General features: G+C 35.6%; 1 protein-coding gene and 1 pseudogene across 2 annotated transcripts in view; both read right to left on the reverse strand.

Annotated features, from left to right (window-relative positions):
• The window catches only part of TENM4 (teneurin transmembrane protein 4), a 2813748-nt gene that overhangs the window by 2104533 nt on the left and 687733 nt on the right, over positions 1–21482 (reverse strand). The window lies entirely within an intron of this gene.
• LOC140615333 (large ribosomal subunit protein eL28 pseudogene) lies at positions 3955–4397 on the reverse strand (annotated as a pseudogene).

Genomic DNA, 21482 nt, shown 5'->3' on the forward strand with positions numbered 1-21482 from the left:
GCCACTAAATATTTGTGATATGAATCACAATATATTTGAGCAATTAAAAATAAAAATTCTTTCTGTAGATGAGTTCATAAATTATTTGGGAAGGGAAAATATCACATGAAAATGATCTACTAATTATAGTATTCAAATTAACAAGTCTGAATTATTTCATATAAACTTTATTTTTTATACAAAATTTCTACAAATAAGTTTTGAACTGAAGATGCAATTGAAAGCAAAATGTGAATAGGATGAAAATAACAGCTTCCCAGAAGATGGATTACTTCTGGAGAACTTAAAGGAACCACCGAGGTCATAAATGTTTAACCCTAATTCTAGAGAACAGATGGCCCCTGGAAGAGAAGACATTATAGAAACATACATGCACACAACATAGATACTCACATACATGTAAACATACATATATATATACATACATATATGTCTAGAGATATGTAAGTTGCTATTAATGGTGTGATATTATGAATGCTATTAGTTTTAGATAGAAATCTGTTACCCTAATTAAAATCCACATTCTATGGTGTTCACTTGGCATCATATCAAAAAGATCAGAGTCAACTACAAGGGGTTCTTTTATACATCTCCATCTTCACCTGAGACTTTGATAATTACCTGATGAATGTCAAAAATAAATTTGCATTGGGGCATGTAAGTGGCTCAGTCAGTTAAGCATCTGACTTTGGCTCAGGTCATGATCCCAGAGTCCTGGGATCAAGCCCCACATCAGGCTCCCTGCCTGGTGGAAGCCTGCTTCTCCTTCTCCCTTTTCCATTCCCTCTGCCACTCTCCCTGCTTGTGGTCTCTCACTCTCTCTCAAGTAAATAAATATTTTTTAAAAAATTTGCATGGTGAAATTAGTGGATTATTGATTAGCAAAATGACCATTTGAGGTACAAATATACTATGAATGCATAGAACTGAGAATTATGAGATCTCTTTATGTTAGATATGTCTTTAAGAAGCCTATTAAGAAAGTTTATCTTTCCAAAATCTCCTATTTTAATATTGCTATTTCCACAGTAACTGGGAATAAGTTAATGAACACCACTTACAGTAGTGTCAAGCTTAGGTCTTCTATTGTTATCAATTACATTGACCATTACCTATGGGTAGGTACAAGAAAGTTCACCAAAGGTGATAGCAAACAAAAGATATGGCTAGACAATGGTAACATGAATCAATAAAAATATGAGCCAACGGAATCAAAATCTTACGTTTTGTTGTCTATTGGATCTGTAGTTAACAAAATTACTGATAAACAGAGAGTATTTAAGCAAACTTAATGAGTGATAAACACTAGTATGTGACAGTATTCAGACATGTATACTACATGTGTCCAAATAGCTGAAAATGTTTCGCATCATCTTTCAATTATCTATGATAATGATTCTATATAAGTCATAGAATATTTATAATTAGTCATAGCATTATATTTATAATTATAATTCTGCCAACTATAAACACAGCCATCTCAAGAGAGGTGGCTTCAGTGGAGGCCCCTTGTTCTGATGTGACTTGTTGCCATTTTTCAAGTTTGATAACTGAAGTCGTTCAAAAGGAACTGCTCTGCAAGACAGAGAAGAATTTGAAGATGCCAGGATATCTGAGTGACAGGCTGAACAAGAAGAGGGAAAGGGATAGCAGTAGTGAAAAAAAAAGAAGGAAGGAATCAATGAGATTAATAGTCATGACCACAAACTTCCAAATTTTCAGTAAAGCAAGCAAAACTCCCAACTAATGTGATGGATATATTTTATGGAAATCACTAAAAGGAATTCATTGAAGATGGGGCTGTCATAGTATAGGGCAGTGTAAGCTCCCTGACAATTAGCATCCTTCTTAAAGAAGGGCTTTTAAATTTTATAGGCTATGAAATCCCAGAGTAGTGTTCAAGGAAATTTTGTAGAGATAAAGAACCTCATTAAACATGAAAAAATGTATATTTTAAAACAGTATATATTTTAAATGTATATTATAAAACAGTATTATCTATGCAAAGGAAAAGATTCACACAAATCTCAGTGTGGTAGACTGAATGACAACTCACTCCCTTAAAGATGTCCACATCCTAATTTCCAGAACTTGTGAATGTCCCCTTACACAACAAAGGGGACTCTGTAGATGTGGTTAAAGATGTAAAGATGGAGATATTATCCTGGATCATCTGGGTGGGCTCAAAGTAACCACAAAGATCTTTATAACTGTAAGTTGGGAGGCAAGAAGAAAAGAGAATTTGAAGACGTGAAGATGAAGGAAGGGGCTATGAGCAAACCATGTTGGTAGCCTCTGGAAATTGGAAAAGGCAAGGAGATGGATACCTCATAAAGCCTCCAGAAGAAATGCAACCTGGCTAACACTGATTATAGCTTAAAAAGACCTCCAAAATGCAGGATACTAAATTTGTGTTGTTTTAAGCCATTAAATTTGCCACAAATTGTTACAGCAACACTAAGAAACTAACACACTCACATTAGTAAATTTTGACTGACTAGGAATCAGATCCACAAGTTTTCAAGACATGGCAAAATAGTAAGAAAGGCTATTGCTAAGGCATAGATGGAAAGGAAGATTAAAACCACTGAACTACACATTTTAAAAGGTGAACTTTAGGATGCCTGGGTGGCTCAGTCAGTTGAGTAGCCAACTTTTGGTTTTGGCTCAGGTCATGATCTCAAGGTCCTGGGATCAAGCCCTAAGTCAGGCTCTGAACTCAGTGGGGAATCTGTTGGTGGATTTTCTCTCTCCCTCTGCCTCTTCCTCTGCTCATGCTCTCATGCACTCTCCCTCGATTTCTCTCTCTCTCTCTCTCAAATAAATTAATCTTTAAAAAATAAATAAATAAAATAAAATGGTGAACTATATCTCAGCAAAATCAATTTATAATCATTCAGTAATTTGCCTGAATAAAGATTACAAAATAATAGACAAGTTTTGCTTTAACCTATTGTTTGACTGTTTTAATATAACAGTGATACACATTCCTATTTTTCTGAAAATGAGATTATGATGATGATGATGGTGGTGGTGATGATGACATTAATGATGGTGTTAAGAATTTTGATGAAGATGACAACCAGCTTGCTTACTGTCCAGTCTAGTTCAGGCCCTTTAAGGGTGTCTTCCCACCCTAAAGAACTATAATAAACTAATAAGACAAATATTATATCCATCATGCATTGACCTGATTCTGATCCACTAGCTTTACCCCCTTAGCATTATTCCTTACTTCTTTTTCGACCATCTCCTTTCTTATAGATTTCCACCCAGCTTAAACTCAGTCTAAGGTATTTTTGATCAACTACCCTGAACATTGCTTCACCTCTATTCCAGGGTGACTATGTAAGCTGCCTTGCAAGAGGGCATCCAGTGTCTGGACTCTCTCTTTCTCTATATCGAGATACGGCTGGCCAGTCCACCCCTAAACTGAGAGGAGGATTATGCATCATTATCACCAGAGTACTGGGCATGATTAGAAAGAAAAATGGAATCATGAATGAAGTAGATAGGTCAAGTTGGTGGCGGGAAGGGACAGTATTTGGCAGTGCACACTTGAAGAGAGCAAAGAGCTTGGACCATATCATGGGAAGATGTAAGCTCAGATGATGAGAGTTAATTAGCTACTATGTCCTGCAACTAAGAGTACTATCCTAGATATTAAGGAAAATAGGAGAAAAATAAAACCTGGCTAAGCTTATTGATTTCTTGTTTAAGAGTACTGAATGCAATTCATTAATAAATATTCCCCTCAGGAATCCATTATGAAGATGCATCACAATAAAACAAAGACATCTGAGTCTTCATTAGGATCAACTGTAAAGATTTTTATGAAGCTTGCTTCTTAGATTCACAATTAAGATGATGCGGTCAATAGAAAGCCTAGGAAAATATTTCAAATTTTCTGAGGTATTATGTTTACTTTTATTTGTTTTTAGGTGGTTGACATCTTTATTGCTTTGAAGGTAAGGGGCAAGGACTCAGAAGCTCTTGGTGAGGCAGTGCCTTCCTCCTCACCATCACAAATTTCTGGCTAGGCAGGATGGTGCTGGCTCTGCAAATGCCAGCTATGTGCAGATCTGAGCTGTACTTGTTCTTGCAGATCATGTGCCTGATACTGCTGAGGATGGCCTGGGCATTCTTGCTAATAGTGGTCCACACATAGGAAGTGGTGGGGTTTGCTGGTCAGATTTCCAATTAATGACTACCACTACACATTGGCCATAGGCTGGCAGCTCCATGCCCATAGTCTTGCAGTGAATCAGCTTTTCGTGGCAGAAGGAGTTGCAAGCTTCAGATTATGTGATTCTGTGCTGTATGTCTGTTTGTTCTTCTTGACCAGGAAGTTGGAGCTGTTCTGCATTATCATCCATCCATTGCAAGTGGGCGGACATGGCTAAAACTCCTCTCACAGTAAAGAGGGAAAGAGCTGTTTATTTTTAAGCTGGCATTTAGTGATTGTGATGGACCAAGCATTGTGATAATCACCTTTCGTGAATCATACGATGTAATCATCATAACAAATCCAAACAGTTGGTTTACCTATTCTGTTTTATACCTGAGAAAACTAAAGATCAAAAAACATTAAATAACTTTACCCAATTAGTAAACACAGATAACTTGACTCAGTTCTACGTCTGTTTCACCATAAACTTGTGCTTTAAATTTCTTTGATATATAACCTATATACTTTTTAATACAAATGGTGTACTGAATCTACCACCACCATAATTTCAGCTTTAAAAAATAATTTGGATATTTTTTCTTTACATATTGCCTAAGGCAGATTATGTGGAGCACAAAGCAAAATATCTTAACAATTTTTACCGTATTTACTGTTTCATCTTTTCATTTGAAGATACACACTAGAGAAAATGGCTGAATTTTCTCCTTAAGAGAGCTCTTACATTCTTTCAGAATTTTGTTACTCTTGTAAAGGATTATCTTAATTTCAATGAACAAATGGAAGAACTACTGGCAAATCACTAATGGAAACTTTTATCAGATACTCAGTTAAGTCATTAAGACTTAAAATATATTGAAAAGTGTTACCTTGGTAAAGAGAATTATCCAGAATTACACAAAGCTATAACAAATTCTGCAACTTGACTGCATACTAGAAAAGGGATTCAAGATATTAAGAAACACATCAGGTTCAGAGATCTATAATTAATCTTGTCAACGGATATGGCAGGACAGATTCCTATTTAAACGTGCATCTTGATGAGACTTTTCCCTCATTTACTGTATCAGTACAGGGCACATTGGAGACCCAAGGGATCTAAACCCATTACAGTGGTTTTTATAGTCTAGTTCATGCTCATTGCATGCCCTACCTTGTACTTGGCGGCATTAAATATTTAACTAACTGTGACTATGATGTTGTTGAGAAACCAGCAGCTTTTAGTGCATCCTTTATACACACTGTTGAAGAATAAATATAAAACTAAAAACTCTCTAAGACTCCAGGTAGGATAAATGGTCAGGAGATAACATAATCTGTGTTTCGTTCCTGTAACTGAATTGTACTAGAAAGCTTTCTAAATATATGTATGCATCACATTCTATAGCAGCTAGTCAAAGAATCATAAGCAATAATTCCATCATTTAGTTTTAACATATAAATCAATGTGAATAAGAAAGCATGCTTCTATACCTTCAAACTATACTAGAGAAGGTAAATTACTTTGGAAACTGAGAGATGAATTAAATTATTAACAGAAGAAACAGTGGTAGATCAATGAAGATGGAGATCTCTCCTCTTAGCTCAACAAATGAGTGAACTGTGGAGTTTTATTTTGATCAAATTTATTCCCCATTATTCCCCTTTTGGGGAAAAAAAGTTTTTTAAAAAGAATAAAGAATGAAGTTAATTTTTAGTCTTACTCATATGCTTTATAGTAGTTATAGTTCCTTTTTTTAGAAGTTTCTGTTATTAACCATAATTTAGCAGCATGCCACTTTAGGTTGTGATACGGCATGCATTTTATACACTTACATAATTAATGGAACAATAAAGTTAATGGAAAATGAAGTGTTTCTTTTATTAGAATAATACAAATGATACAAAGAAGAATGATTTATTTTCCATCTAATTCTTAACCTCCTGAATCAAAGTAATTTATAATCTGCATGGTGTTAGATAGGTGGAATATGATCTATTCTATGTATTAGAATAGTGGACAATAAAATAAACAAACAAAAATGTCATTAGTAGGTAAAAAGTCTTACTGGATCCAATTAGAAAGACTCTAATATTCTATATAGAAAGCTCCCTGACTTAAAGGAAATAGAATTAATTTTAAATAACTGTTAAAGGACCCATTTTAAACCATTTTCATTTGATTTAAGTCACCAAGCATTAATTTTCTTCATACTTTATTGATTTTTAAATATTTATTTATTTATTTATTTATTTATTTATTTATTTATTTATTCATGATAGACACAGAGATTGAGAGAGAGGCAGAGACACAGGAGCAGGGAGAAGCAGGCTCCATGCCGGGAGCCCGACGTGGGACTTGATCCCGGGACTCCAGGATCACGGCCTGGGCCAAAGGCAGGCGCTAAACTGCTGAGCCACCCAGGGATCCCCCTTTATTGATTTTTAATATTATATTATATACTTATTGCTCTACTTGTTGACTATTTTCTCCACTAGAATGAAAAGTGAGAAATGACCAAAGACCACCCCATGCCTACCATGCAAACAACAAACAGTAATTATTGTTTTTCTCTAGGCACATTGATCCATGGGTCTCTGGACACTTGGGGAGTAAGGGAATAATGGGCATTTATCTGAAAGGTTTGAGAAGTTTTCATAGAGTAGTGTACAATTCTATGTCTTTTCTTATTCAAAGTTATTCTATTTCCCTTTCTACCATAATCTCTTTACAATGTCCCGTCCACTTACTGATTTATACCCTATTCATACTGAAGTGTTTCCATTTCCTAGAATATATCACATGCCTCACTTGTCTCTGGTCCTTTGCATCTAACCTCCATCTATCAGGGTAAGTGTTTTCCTTCAATCATGTTTAAGGTCATTTTGGTGTTATCTCTTTTGAAAAGTCTTCCCCAAGTCTCTAAATCTGCATTTGATGCTCCTGTTATGTGATCCCATATTATCATGGATTTCCCATCCCACATTTACTATTCCTACTTCAGTTGTAACTGTTTTGACTTCTTCAACAGACCAGAAGCTCACTAAAGGTAGAGCCCACAAAATGTTTCTTCATCATTGTGTCTCCATATATTTATTTAGGTCCCTAATAGAAATGTATGTATATATTTATGTGTATATGTACATGTATAGTGGTAAGGAATTTGTGCTTTTTCCAGTGGTAAATGGGACTATCACTTGTCATAGGAAATATTACCATTAATATTCTATGCAAACTGTAAAATGTCAAATTATTTTCAAAATACTTATAAAGAAAAGAAAAGAAATCTATTCATGAAAAATTTCCACTTTATGACAGGTTCTGGCAATTGAGAGGCCGGGTTTTGGTCACCTAGAGAACTCAGGTATAGAGGTTACCATGACCACTTTGGATCCATAGGCTGAGCTGATCTGAGTTTTCATAACACTGGCTCTATGACATAAAAGCTGGTGGCTGTTACAGATTTTCACTGAGGGGAGATAAAATGTGTGCAGTGGCTAAGATGGTCTGAAATAGTAATAGGAAGACCCTAACGTGTTTTTGTTACATTACAATAACGATTCGATATTTGTCCAATGATGATTCTATTTTCTTGCAGAGACATTTAATTATTCTATAAAACATCCCTCCACCATCATATAACCACTTTGTTCTTACTCATCAGCATTTGTATACAGTTCTATGGCTCTCAGCAGCCCTTTTCTTCCTATGAGGTGTTCTAGTCTGTGCTGCTATATAACTTGAACTTCCACAGTCTCCTCTTTCTGTGAGAAATATCTTATAGATAAATGTGCACTTGTGTCACTTATCACACCTTATGTACCTGGAAACTGAGATCTGAATCACTATGCCACACAATTATGATAGTAATTACAAGTAAAGAAACAGGCAACTGCTGGTACAATAGAAGGTGTACGACCTAATGTATATGAATTATGACATGGAGAGGAGTATGACCCAACCTTTTCTGTTTTAATGATCATTAATCGTGTTTTCACTTTTATATCACTTTTACATGTGATATTCTTTGAAGCACAGGATTTTGACCAGTGACAATCAATCAATAAGCTGTGACTGATCTTGGATGAGGAGGGTACCCTTCTGTCTGAGATAGAAACCAATGTGAAAGGAACCCTTATTTTTGAAAACCTACAAAGTTGTCATATACTGAGATTCTTTTTGATATGTATTATTGACACAAGCCTGAGAGGTAGGTACTACCATCCCAGTTTTATAAATGTGGAATCTGAGGTTTAAGTGGAGTCAGAGAACAGCCAGGGAAGGAATCTAGAACTTGGGTCCAGTTATCCTGGAATTCAAAGTCTAGGTAACTGGGGATCAGTAGTGCAGCCAAAGTTATAATTATGGATCAAGGTGCACCATTTCTTCTAAACTGAGATCTCTAGAAGTGCCTCAAAACAGCTGATGAAAACAACAGATATTATTCCTAAGGAAAAAATATTCATTTTTATATATTATTTTAGAGAATTCATGGACTCTGAAATTTATCAACAGATACCTAGATCTTATAATAAAGACTATCTATAGGGAAGAAACCCAGTCTTATTAAACTTTGCTTTCCCCTTGGTATATAAGATCCCTGCCAAGCACAAAATTGGTGATAAAGACTGCTGAATGGAATAAATGAACTAAAGAATGAATGAATACAAAATATCTTCTATAGTCATTGTTGCTAATTCATATCATGCCTATGTGGGTGTTTGGCTTTATTGCATGTCACTGTATCTCATGTTTTAATATTTATTGGACATCTATTAAATGTCAGGTCCTTATTCATCACTCCATGTGCATTATTTAATGTAATCCTTACCATGGTCATCAATTGCAGACATGCCTCATTTTATTGTGCTTGACTTTATTGTGCTTTGCAGACATTGCTTTTTTTTACTAAGTGCAGATTTGTGGCAAATCTGCTTTGAGCACATCTGTCAGCACCATTTTTTAAGCAATGTTTGTTCACTTAGTTTCTCTAGGTCACATTTTGGTAATTATTGCAATATTTCAAATTTTCTCATTATTATTGTATTTGTTATGGTGATCTATGATCACTGACTTCTGATGTTACCATTATAATTGTGTTAGGGCTCCAAAAATGGTGCCTATAAAAACCAGCAAACTTAATTGTAAACATTGTGTGTGTGCTGACTGCTCCATCAACCAGTTGCTCTACTTCTCTCTCCCTATCCTTGGGCCTTCCTGTTCCCTGAGATACAACATTTTGAAATTAAGCCAATTAATAACCCTACAATGACCTCTAAGTGTTCAAATGAAAAGAAGAGTCACACGTTTCTCTCCCTTTAAATCAAAAGCTAGGAAAAACTAAGCTTCCTAGTGAGGAAGGCACGCTAAACGCCAAGATAGGCCAAAAGCTAGGCCTCTTAGAGCAATCAGCCAAGTTCTGAATGCAAAGGAAAACTCCTCAAAGGAAATTAAAATTAAAAGTGTTACTCCAGTGAACATAGGAATGATAAAGCAAAACAACCTTATTGTAGGTATAGAGAGCATTTTAGTGCTCTGGATAGAAGATTAAACCAGCCACAAAATTCCCTAAAGCCAAAGCCTAACCCCCAGATCAAGGTCCTAACTCTCTTCAATTCTGTGGAGACTGAGAGAGGGTGAGCAAGCTGCAGAAGAAAAGTCTGAATATAGCTGAGTTTGGTTCATGTGTTTTAAGGAGGGATGTCATCTCTATAACATAAAAGTGAAAGGTGAAGCAGCTAATACTGATGCAGAATCTGTAGCAAGTTATCCAGATCCAGCTAAGATAATTTATGAAGGTGGCTCTACTCAACAGATTTTCAATGAGATATAACTGCTTTATAAGGGAAGATGCAATCTAGAACTTTTATAACTAGAGAAGTCAATACCTGGCTTCAAGGCTTCAAAGCTTCAAAAGGACAGGCTGACTCTCTTGTTAGGGGCTAATGCAGGTGGTGACTTGGAGTTGAGAGCAGTGCTCATTTACTGGTTGAAAAATCCTAAGGCTCTGAAGAAGTAAGCTAAATGTACATAGCCTGTCCCCATGGGAACAGCAAGGCCTGAATGAGCACATCTGTTTGCAACACAACTGTCATTATAATTGAAGCCCCCTGTTAAGATCTACTGCTCAAAAAAACAAACAAACAAACAAACAAACAAATAAAAAACACACAACAAACAAGAACTCCTTTTAAAATATTACTGCTCATTGACAATGCTCTTAGTTACCCTAGAGCTCTGATAGAGATGTACAATGAGGAGATAATTTTTTTTCTCATGGTTGCTAATACAACAACCATAACACAATCTATGAATCAAGGAATAATTTTGAATTTCAAGCACTAATACTCAAGATATATACTTCATAGGGCTGTAGCTTCCATGGATAGTGATTCCTCTGATATATCTGGGCAAAGTAAATTGAAAACCTTCTGGAAAGGCTTCACCATTCTAGATGCCATGCTAACATTCATGGTTCATTGGAAAGGTCAAAATATCAACATGAACAAGAGTGTGGAAGAAGTTGATTCCAGGCCTCATGAATGACTTTGAGGGGTTCAAGATGAGTGGAAGCAGTTACTGTACATATGGTAGAACTAGTAGAAGAATTGGAATTACAAGGGCAGCCGGATAATGTGACTGAATTTCGGCAATCTCATGATAAATCTTGAACAGATGAGAGTTGTTTGTTAAGGATGAACAAAGAAAGTAGTTTTTTGTTTTGTTTTGTTTTGTTTTTTAAGATTTATTGATTGGTTTGAGAGAGAGAAAGAGAACAAGTAGGGGAAGCAGCAGAGGGAGAGGTAGAAGAAGGCTGGCATGGGGCTTGATCCCAGGACCCTGGGATCATGACCTGAACAGAAGGCAGATGTTTAACCGACTGAGCCAACCAGGCATCCCAAAAGTGGCTTCTTGAGATGGAATCTACTGCTGGTGATGATGCCATGAAGACTGTTGAAATGACAACAAATAGAATGTTACATAAGCTTAATTGATTAAGCAGCAGCAGGGTTTGAGACGATGAACTCTAATTTTGAATGTAGTTCTACTGTGGGTAATAAGCCACCCTAACCTTCAGCAACTACCTGACCAGTAAGTAGTCATCAACATCAAGGAGCAAGACATACCACCAGCAAAAAGACTATAACTGAATAAAAGCTCCGATGAAAGTTAGTTTTTTTTAGTAATAAAGTATTTTTAATCAAGGTATGCATGGGTTTTTTTTTTTTTAAAGATTCCATTTTTTTACTCTTGAGAGACACACAGAGAGGCAGAGACATAGGCAGAGGGAGGAGAAGCAGGCTCCATACAGGAATCCAATGCAGGACTCGATCCCAGAACTCTGGGATCACATCCTGAGCCGAAGGTAGATGCTCAACCACTGAGCCACTGAGGCGTCCCAGGTATATATGCTGATTTTGTAGCCACAATGCTATTGCACAATTAATAGACTAAGGTATAGTGTGAAAATAATTTTTATATGTACGGTGGAAATAAAAATATTTATTTGACCCATTCTGTAATGCTAACATTTATTAAATACTTGTTATGTTCAACACACAAATCCAAAATCTTTATATATATATGATAGGACCATGCTGAAGGCAGACATTTAACCAACTGAGCCACCCAGGGGCCCCTATTTATATAAATAATTTAAAAAAATAGAATACAAAATATGCACAATTATCTCCATCCTGATACTATAAAAGCTATAATAACAGGACTTATGTAAGGAATGTAGGCTTAGAAAAACATCTGACAATGAGAACAAAGTAAAAAAGCCACTAGTATGGACACATTAAAAATGAAAATCTATTAATGTGTATCCAACGTTGTTCAACTTAATTTTCAAATGATACAACCAACAAAAGGTTAATATCCAGAATATATAAATAACTCATACAACTCACCCCCCCTCAAAAAAAAATAATAATCTGATTAAAATGGGCAAAGGACCTTAACAAACATTTTTTTTTTCAAAGAAGATATATAGATGGCCAACAGATACATGAAAAGATGTCTCATATCATTCATCATCAGGAAAATGCAAACCAAAACCACTTTGAGGGGACGCCTGGGTGGTTCAGTGGTTGAGCATCCCTTTCAGCTCGGATCATAATCCCAGAGTCCTGGGATCGAGTCCTGCATTGGGCTCCCCACAGAGATGCTGCTTCTCCCTCTATCTATGTCTCTGTCTCTCCCTCGGTGTTTCTCATGAATAAATAAATAAAATCCTTAAAAACACACATACACAATGAGTTGTCACCTCATACCAATCAGAATGACTAATATCAAAATGACAAGAAATAACAAGTATTGGGAAGGATGTGGAGAAGAAGGAATCCTCCTGCACTGGTAGGAATGTAAATTGATGCAGCCACTATAGAACACAAGATGGAGGTTCCTCAAAATATTAAAAATGAAACTACCATATGATTCTACTGCTGGGAATTACTGTAGGAAAACAAAAATATCATTTGAAAAAATATATGCAGCCTTATGTTTATTGTAGCATCATTTATAATAGCAAAGTTATGGAAGCAAGCTAAGTGTCCATTGATAGTTTAATGGATAAAGAGGTGGTAATATATACATATAATGTATACATACATGATGAAATACTACTCAGCCATGAAAAAGAATGAAATCTTGCCATTTATGACAACTCTTTATGACAACATGGTTGGACTTAGAGGGTATCATGCTAAATGAATTAAGTCAGATAAAGACAAATGACATACTATTTAAAGGTAGAGTGTAAAAGAAAATGTAACAAGCAAATAAATAAAAAACAGAAACAGATTCATAAATACAAAGAACAAACCAGTGGTTGTCAGAAGAGAGTGGGGTGGGGGGGATGAGCCAAATAGGTGAAGGGGATTAGGAGAAACAAAATTCCAGTTATAAAATAAGTAAGTTCCTGGATGAAAAGCACAGCATAGGGAATATACTCAATAATATTGAAATAGTATTATAGGGTGACAGATAGGGACTACACTTATGGTGGTGAACGTTGCATAATGTATAGAATTGTTGATTCACTATGTTGTGTTCTTGAATCTAATATAATACTTTATGTCTAAAACTAATATAACATGGTATGTCAACTATATTGCAATAAAAGTCCAAAGCAAACTTCAATATTATTATTACTTTAAATCTATTGCACTTCTTCATCATTTAAGGTTTAAAGCAACATTCTGAGATAAAAGTTATACAGAAAAGAATTAAGAATTAGAAAAATGCAATTTGCATGAAAAAGATCCCTTTTAAAAAAGAAAGAGGGGTGCCTGGGGGCTCAGTAGGTAGCATCTGCCTTCAACTCAGGCCTTGATCCCAGGGTCCTGGGATTGAGTTCCGTTATCAGGCTCCCTGCTCCATAGGGGGTCTGCTTCTCCCTCTGGCTCTGCTGTTCACCCTACTTGTGCTCTCTGGCTGACTTTCTGTCACATAAATAAAATAAAATTAGGAGAAGAGAGGAGAGAAGAAGAAGGAAGGAAGGAAAGAAGGAAAGAAGGAAGGAAGGAAGGAAGGAAGGAAGGAAGGAAGGAGGGAAGGAAGGAAGGAAGGGAAGGGAGGAAGGAAGGAAGGAAGGAAGACTATAAAAAGCAGAGGATGTAAGACCAAATAATATAATGGAAAGGAAAAGAAACTTAGTGTATAACAACCTAAGTTCAAATCCTGGTGAGTTTGGCCAATTACTTCACTTAATCTCTCAGAGATTCATTCTTTTCTCATCAACAGAATGGAAATAAAAATAAAACAAGGATTCTTGTTACAGTCATATTTCTGTGATGAAGAGGCATCTTGGTACACTATAAATGGCATAAACACTATGGAGAGCTGGTTTTGTACTCAGAGTGAAAAACTGACCACAGAAGTATGCATTTTAGGTTGTCACAAGTCCTTGTAAGCAGCAAGTGTAAAATAGATAATCTCTGATTGGTTTAATAAAGCACTTTGAAAACACTTTACACAGTAATAAGAATGTGCATAGAATTGGATCTTCAAAGCTCAGTCTATTATGTATGTGTCTCCTGCCTTGCAGTGGATTTATCTTTCACCATCCCATAGCCTGAGGTACAATACTTTGTTCATTTAACTGTATTCAGCCAAATGCCTTCCCCTGTCTAAGGTTATGAGTAGGAACTGTTAAGGTCAATTTGTGAAGTTTGGCAATAGCTGGGATTTACAATGGTGCTTCAATAAGCACTATTATTTGAGTTTATTAACATTTATGAGAAAGTAACACCAAATGAATTCTATGGAAAATTAGGGGAGGTTGATCAACATTATAAATCATGTTTTCGTGATTTTTTCAGTGTTTTTTTTTTTCCGTTTCAGTGCAAATAGGATTTAGAAGGCAGTAGTCATCCTTTATCATGCCCTGTAAAAATCATTATGGACTATTCCTACCTTTCTGATCAATGTATCAAATTATTAGTTCCAATTTAATTTTTTAAAAGTAGGATTGAAGTACAGAGAATAGAAAAAAATAGGTTCATGAATCACATTACTCCTTACACTTCTACAGACAAGTGTAGTCATTTGTTGAAACAAAATCCTGTTTTTATTGAACACGTTAGGGCTAAGAAACTCAAAGAACAGTTCCTTTTGATTCTACATTATCATGCCATCTGTCACTAAGTATACAAATTATCTGCTTCGCTCACTTTCTGTATTCAAAGTCCGCCAGCTTCCTAAAGCTGCATGCAAATGTTTCTAAAATATTCATACTCCTCCATTACCATCGTCACTGTCCTAGTGAAGGAACTCATCATGTACACAGTTGACCTAGGCTCCTACTCAGTCTCTCATTTGGGCTTCAGTCTCTCTCCCTTCTGACCTTCCAACAAGTCACATAATCAGTGATTAATAAATACTCTCCCTGTGTATTTGCCTCTTGGTTAGTTTTAATAATTCAGGTCGGCCCTTCTATAGCCCTGGGCCATAGACTGATATTAATCCTTAAGTTGCTATAGCTCTACAGGTAACCTCTGAGCCTGAAGAAATGCCACTGCTAAAGCTTCACCCCAATTGAGGCAGCCACATCCTTACTCTATCTTCAAAAGTGGTATGGGTTATCTGCAACCTACCTTCCACACCACCGTCAGTTACCTTTCTGAAGACACCAGACCCTGTAGCATAGCTCATGAACAATACTCTCCCACTGTATACATGTATTACATAGCATGTGACCACATGATAGCAGATACATGTTTTTATCTCTTATCACATGTGTCACCATGTAGCTCTGCACATGCTGTCCCCTCTCTGTCCAGTGATCTTTCACCCAACCCCTGTCCCAAAAATGCTGAATAATCCTTCAAAGCCCACTTGAAAGGACACCTCCTACCTGAATCCTTCATGGATGTAATTCATCAGCTTCTGAACATGAGGCATTGACAGTTTTTATATAAGAATTTGATTTTAAGAATATCTCTCTCCAAAAATTTCTCATGCTGCAGTTGAGTTGGGTATGTATATCTTCATTTCCTTGACAAGGCTGCAAACTTCCTGAGGGAAGGCATCATGTTGTACTCAACTCTGCATTTCTAATGCATGCTTTAGTGTTTGCTACATAAGTAGGACACAATAAAAACTTTATCTGAGTTTTTGAATACCAATTTAAAAGATATCTTTTAGCCAAAATGAGACAAATGGAAGAGACATTGGAATTAGGAGTGAAAGAATACAAAGAGAGGATAGGACTTGTCCTGTCCTAAATTAATAATGTCAAAGGCAAAGATGTGAAGAAATTAGTCATGAACAAGTAATTCAAACAGTCTCTGGACACATTAAGAAGCAAGGGAAGAAAATTACAATTTATTAAGCACTTATTGTATGCCAGTGTAGTAGGCACTTTAATAGTTATAACTCACTTAATGGATACAACTTTCTGAGTTATATATAATCCTTATAGTATTGGAGAGGAAACTGATGGTCAGTGAGATGAAACGGTTGCCTACAACATCATACCTGTAATATTAGAGCTAGGATTTCAAGCTAAATGTGTGAAAATTCATTTTTTCCTTTAAGTGCTCATTTCAGAGACTCATACATAATAGGAACTAGAGACAGGTGTTAATAATAATAGTATTAATAATAAAAATTCCTAACACTTACTAAACATTTATTATGTGTCAGATGCGGGACTGAGCACTGGGGACAGAGAGGTGAATTAGACATGCCTTCTTCTCAAAGGTTTTAAAATGTACTTGAATCGAATTGAATTGAACCTAAAGCTTAGTGTATCCAACCCTAAAGTAATTCTGGGGTTTATTAAACAAACAGAAACTGCTTAGTTTTGTTTGGCTTCTGTGACCATATAAAGAGGAAAAAGAGTCTCTTTATCAAATACTGTGGAGGCAAGAGGCTCTCTTCCATGCCAGGAGAATGACTTCAATAATTACCAAAGGAACTGGAGACATCCAGCTCTTTCCAATTAACTTCTGTTACAGAGTGCTGTTGACTGCTCGCCTGACAGCCACACTCAGATGGGGGAGAGGAGTGTGTACAAGATTTCTTTGCATTCCATAGTTCACAGATTAAAGGCAGTGTCAAGTGCAAGTCAAAGATGAAAAATTGATTTATTTGGCACTGAGTTTGTGAGGAAGGACTACTTCTGAGTCATTAAAAACAAGCTAAGGTGCTTTCATATCATGTTCTGCCTCTTGGTACACAAATAAAACCATTTTTTTCCCCTTTCAGATGCATTTACTCTGAGTTTCAAGCCAAAAAATGTGGCGAGATCCAGCTTTCTTAAATCCCAGCACTGACAACCTTAGAAGGTAGCTGTTGTAATTACTGTAGCCCTAGCTCAAATGCTTGCTTATAGCTGCTGATGGAGAATGGGAACAAGTGGCCCCTAGACTGATTAGAGAAGATTCAGGATTTTGATCTCAGCCAAAAAGAAAGCAGCCCAGATTGTCAGACCAAGGAGACATCATAATAACACATTAAGCACAATAACAGTTACTTAATAATAGTAACTACTCAAACAGCATCTGCTTGTGGAAGGTTTTTTTTGGGGGGTGGGTACATATGCATACATGTACATACTCACATGTATATATGTGTATACACATAGTATATGTGTGTGTATGTGTCTGTATAACTGTGATAAACAGACTATCCAATGCCTATACCTCATCAAAATTTCTTCCTGGATTAGCATTTACTGATGTCTCTTTTCTGATTCAGTCTTTACTATGACAATGCAAAACATTAATTTTCCAAATTGTACACTTCTTTCACATCAAACAATTGGCCCTTAGAATTTTACTGTACTCAAGGGCCCTCCCTTCTCCAATAATTGGTTAATTGATCTGATGTGTTTATTATTGGAAATGGCCAAATTAATTTGTTTTTTAATGGTTTAGAATTTTTTTATTGTACTTAATCTTTTTGTGTGTTCAAATTGTTCCATATTTGTCCAGTGGAAGCCCTGTTACACTACTTCCCATGTTCTTGGGACATGCTACCGTTATTTTTTGGAGCACTCCATGACTTTTTAGCTAATACAATGTATCAGGCTCATCTTGTATCACCTAATTGGCCACTTTTCTGAGGATCTCTGCATTATGACGGTGAGGAATGGTGTTAGGTATCAACATGTAGAAAGTAGGTGTACTTATTGCTATTGGAGTATCTTTGATTCCTGGCCCTTTTAGCAGACAGAACAAAGAAACACGCATCCATGTATACAGAAAAATACACACAAATGCATCTACCAAAACATATGGACATATGCAAATTCATATATAAATGTACAGTGCACAGAGGTATACACACACGTATATTAGAAATCATGAATTCACAAATTCATTAGAATTTTTTTTATTTTTGTTAGGTATCATTTCATATTTGTATTATACTTCAGTCACATTGAATACCCAGTCTTCCTTTAATATCAATATATTTATTCACTGACTTAACTCTGTAATACTTCTAAAATACTTTCAAAATTACCTTGTCCATACTACCACCAAAAAGAAAATGATTAAAACAAGTTTAATTTGTTGGCATTTATTCCTCCTCATACCTCTTGCTCCTGTGATAGAGAGTACAAAGTCAATACTATGAGAACATACCTTCAATTAATCCTTCCTTCTTTCCCCTTCAGTTTAGTTTTAGTTCCCCTCCCCCACAATCTAATTAATTTTACTTTTGGAGTACAGAGAACATTAATACACTTTGAAAGATCAAAACTAAACAAAAGAGCATACTCAATTGTCATTTCCTCCTGCATTCTTACAACTCCATTTTCTGCTCACTATATTCTTTATGTTTAACCAGTTCCTATTTTTTTCTGGCTTATATATCTTGGGTTTGTTTGGTTTTTTTTTTTTTTGCAATTATAAAAAAGATATTCAGGTTTTCTTATTTTCACTTCTTTCCTATGCAAAATTTAGGATGTCATGTATGCTTTTATGTATTATTAAAACTTACACTGTCTCCTGAAAATCGCTCCATATCAGTTCAGAGGTCTTCCTCATTCTTTTGTACAGCTGCATAGTACTCGTGTGTCTGTGTGTGCATGCGTGTACGCACACACACGTGTGCGGTTTACACACATGGTTTAATGGTTTGGTTAGGGATTTGAGTAATTTTCATTATTTTGGAGATATAAATAATGATGTAATACATACATTCGTGTGTAGGCAATTTTATATGCTTGGTGGTATATTATTAAGGTAAATCTCTAGAAGCGAATATTCTGGGTCAAAAGATAAGTACAACTTTACAACCTCCATAAAAGTTATACTAGTTAGCATTCACACCAGTAATACATGCAAGTGTTTCCCCACAGCCTCACCAATGGACTGTATGGGCAAGTTCTTCAATTTTTGACAATCTACTACATGATAAATAGTTCCTTGGTCTAGTATTAATTTTGATTTCTCTTATCATGAGTGAAGTTAAACACCTTTTCATCTGTTGAAGGTCCACTTTTACCTTTGTGAATTGTATGTCAATGGTTTTTGCCCAGTTTTCTATATTTTTTATTTCCCTTTCATTTTTTCCTTTTTTTAAAGATTTTATTTTATTTATTCATGAAAGGCACAGAGAGAGAGAGAGAGAGAGAGGGAGAGAGGGAGAGAGGCAGAGACACAGGCAGAGGGAGAAGCAGGCTCCATGCAGGGAACCCGATGTGGGACTTGATCCCGGGTCTCCAGGATCACACCCTGGGCTGAAGGCAGCACTAAACCGCTGGGCCATCAGGGCTGCCCTCATTTTTTCCCTTAAAAATTAGGAATGTTAGTGTTTTCTTTTCTGATATGCATTGCAAATTTTACTTCCAATTGGTCATTTTTTGTTTGAATTATTGCTATTCAAAATTTGTTCTCTTATTTTTATGTAGTCAAATCTATCAACTTTTAAAATTGCATACGGGTTTTTACATAATTTAAAAGATGTTTCCTATAATTATGTTTACAGAAGATTTCACCTGTTTTCTGTTTTCTTATAGCACTTACAGTTAGAGCTTCCTAGTTCTTCTGGATTATCTACAGCTTTGGTTTCCAAACAATTCTACAGCACCTTATGGCTTCACAGAAGTGATTCAGGAGGACTGAAAATGACTTATTTAACATATATTTTGTCAGTTAAAATCTTTAATTAAAGACAACCTATCTACTTAAATATATCAAATAAAATTTTAACACATTGAAAATAATTAATATACTAAAATTTGCTGCCAGGCAAAATAATTTCAGTAAAGGTAACAGTATAGTTTCTCCTTCCATATCTGGATATATATATATTGAAACTTTGGGAATGTATAATTGATTAACAAGACTAGTCCTTTCCTATTTATTTTTTAAATTCAAGCCATGTCTTCTGGAAACAAAACAAAACAAAACAAAACCCCTATAAGCTAGTACATCAGATGTGCCATGCTTAATTAATATGATGCAAAGCTCAGATGTATCTGCTTTACTCATGCCCTTCATACACTGCAACAGTGAGGTGTGGGAAGGAGCAAGTAAACACTTAAAGCACAGTATAAGATGTCAGAGTGTTAGCATATGTGGAACTCGGTGTGAGTTTTGAGTCTTTCTTGTCTTACTCTTATATTAATTCATTCCCAAGATCATCTGTTAAAAAACTAACAGATGTCAGGCACACTATTTGGTCTCAGATATTAAAGCAATGAATAGTCTTCATGTTGCTTGCCATTTCAGAAACTTTTAATTCATAAAAGCACTTTAATTTATAACAGCTCATTTAAATGTCCAAGCAAGACATATTAAATAATTAATTATAATCAAAAGTGATGAGAGTTATAATAGAAGTACTAGATGTCATAACTTTCTGTAAGAGAATATATGGCCCATGAGGTTGTTATATGGAAGTTGTTCCTCATAAAATAGTGCTTAAACTAAGATCTGAAAAATGAGTATGACTAAGTAAAATGCCTTCTAAATTGTTTCTTTATTGGGGTTTCTCATGAAACCCCAATGTTGTGTTCAAAACACAAAAGTAGAATTCATTATACTGTTAGCGAATCATATGTTTAAAGGATAGAAATCCAGCCTCCTTAAGATGATACACATTTGTGGGTGTTTTTTTTTTTTTTTGGAAAAAAATTATTAAGTTCTTCTAACCACTTATAATTTTTATTTTTTTAAAGATTTATTTATTTATTTGAGAGAGAGAGCAAGTAAGCAGGGGGAGGAGAAAAGGGAGAGGGAGAGAGAGAATCTCAAGCAGACTCCACATGACTCCAGAGCCTGATTCAGGGATCGATTCCAGGACCCTGGGATCATGACCTGAGCTGAAATCCCGAGTCACCACTTAACCCGATGAGCCACCCAGGCACCCCCTTCTGCCCATATTTTAATAAGACCATCTATCCTCTTGCTATTGAGTATGTGTTCCTTATATATTTTGGATATTAACCCCTTAACTGATAAATGGTTTGCAAATATTTTCTCCCGCACCATAGGTTGCTTCCTCATTCTGTTCATTATTTCCTTTGTTGCTCAGAAACCTTTTAATTTAATGTAGTCCAACTAGCTTATTTTTGCTTCTGTTGCTTGTATTTTGGTGTCATATCCAAAAAGAATCATTACCAAGATCAATGTCAAAGAGATTTCTCCCTCATTCTTGGGGGGGAATTTTACAATTACGGGTCTTATATTCATATTTCCAATCCATTTTGAGTTAACTTTTGTGAGTTATGCAAGACAAGGGTCCAATTTCATTATTTTGCATGTAAACACACAATTTTACCAAATTTTACCATTTATTGATAAGATCATCTTTTCTCTAATGAATATTCGTGGCTCCCTTGTCAAATATTAGTTG

Source organism: Canis lupus, chromosome 23 (genome assembly GCF_048164855.1).
Source record: "Canis lupus baileyi chromosome 23, mCanLup2.hap1, whole genome shotgun sequence".
NCBI lineage: Eukaryota > Metazoa > Chordata > Mammalia > Carnivora > Canidae > Canis > Canis lupus.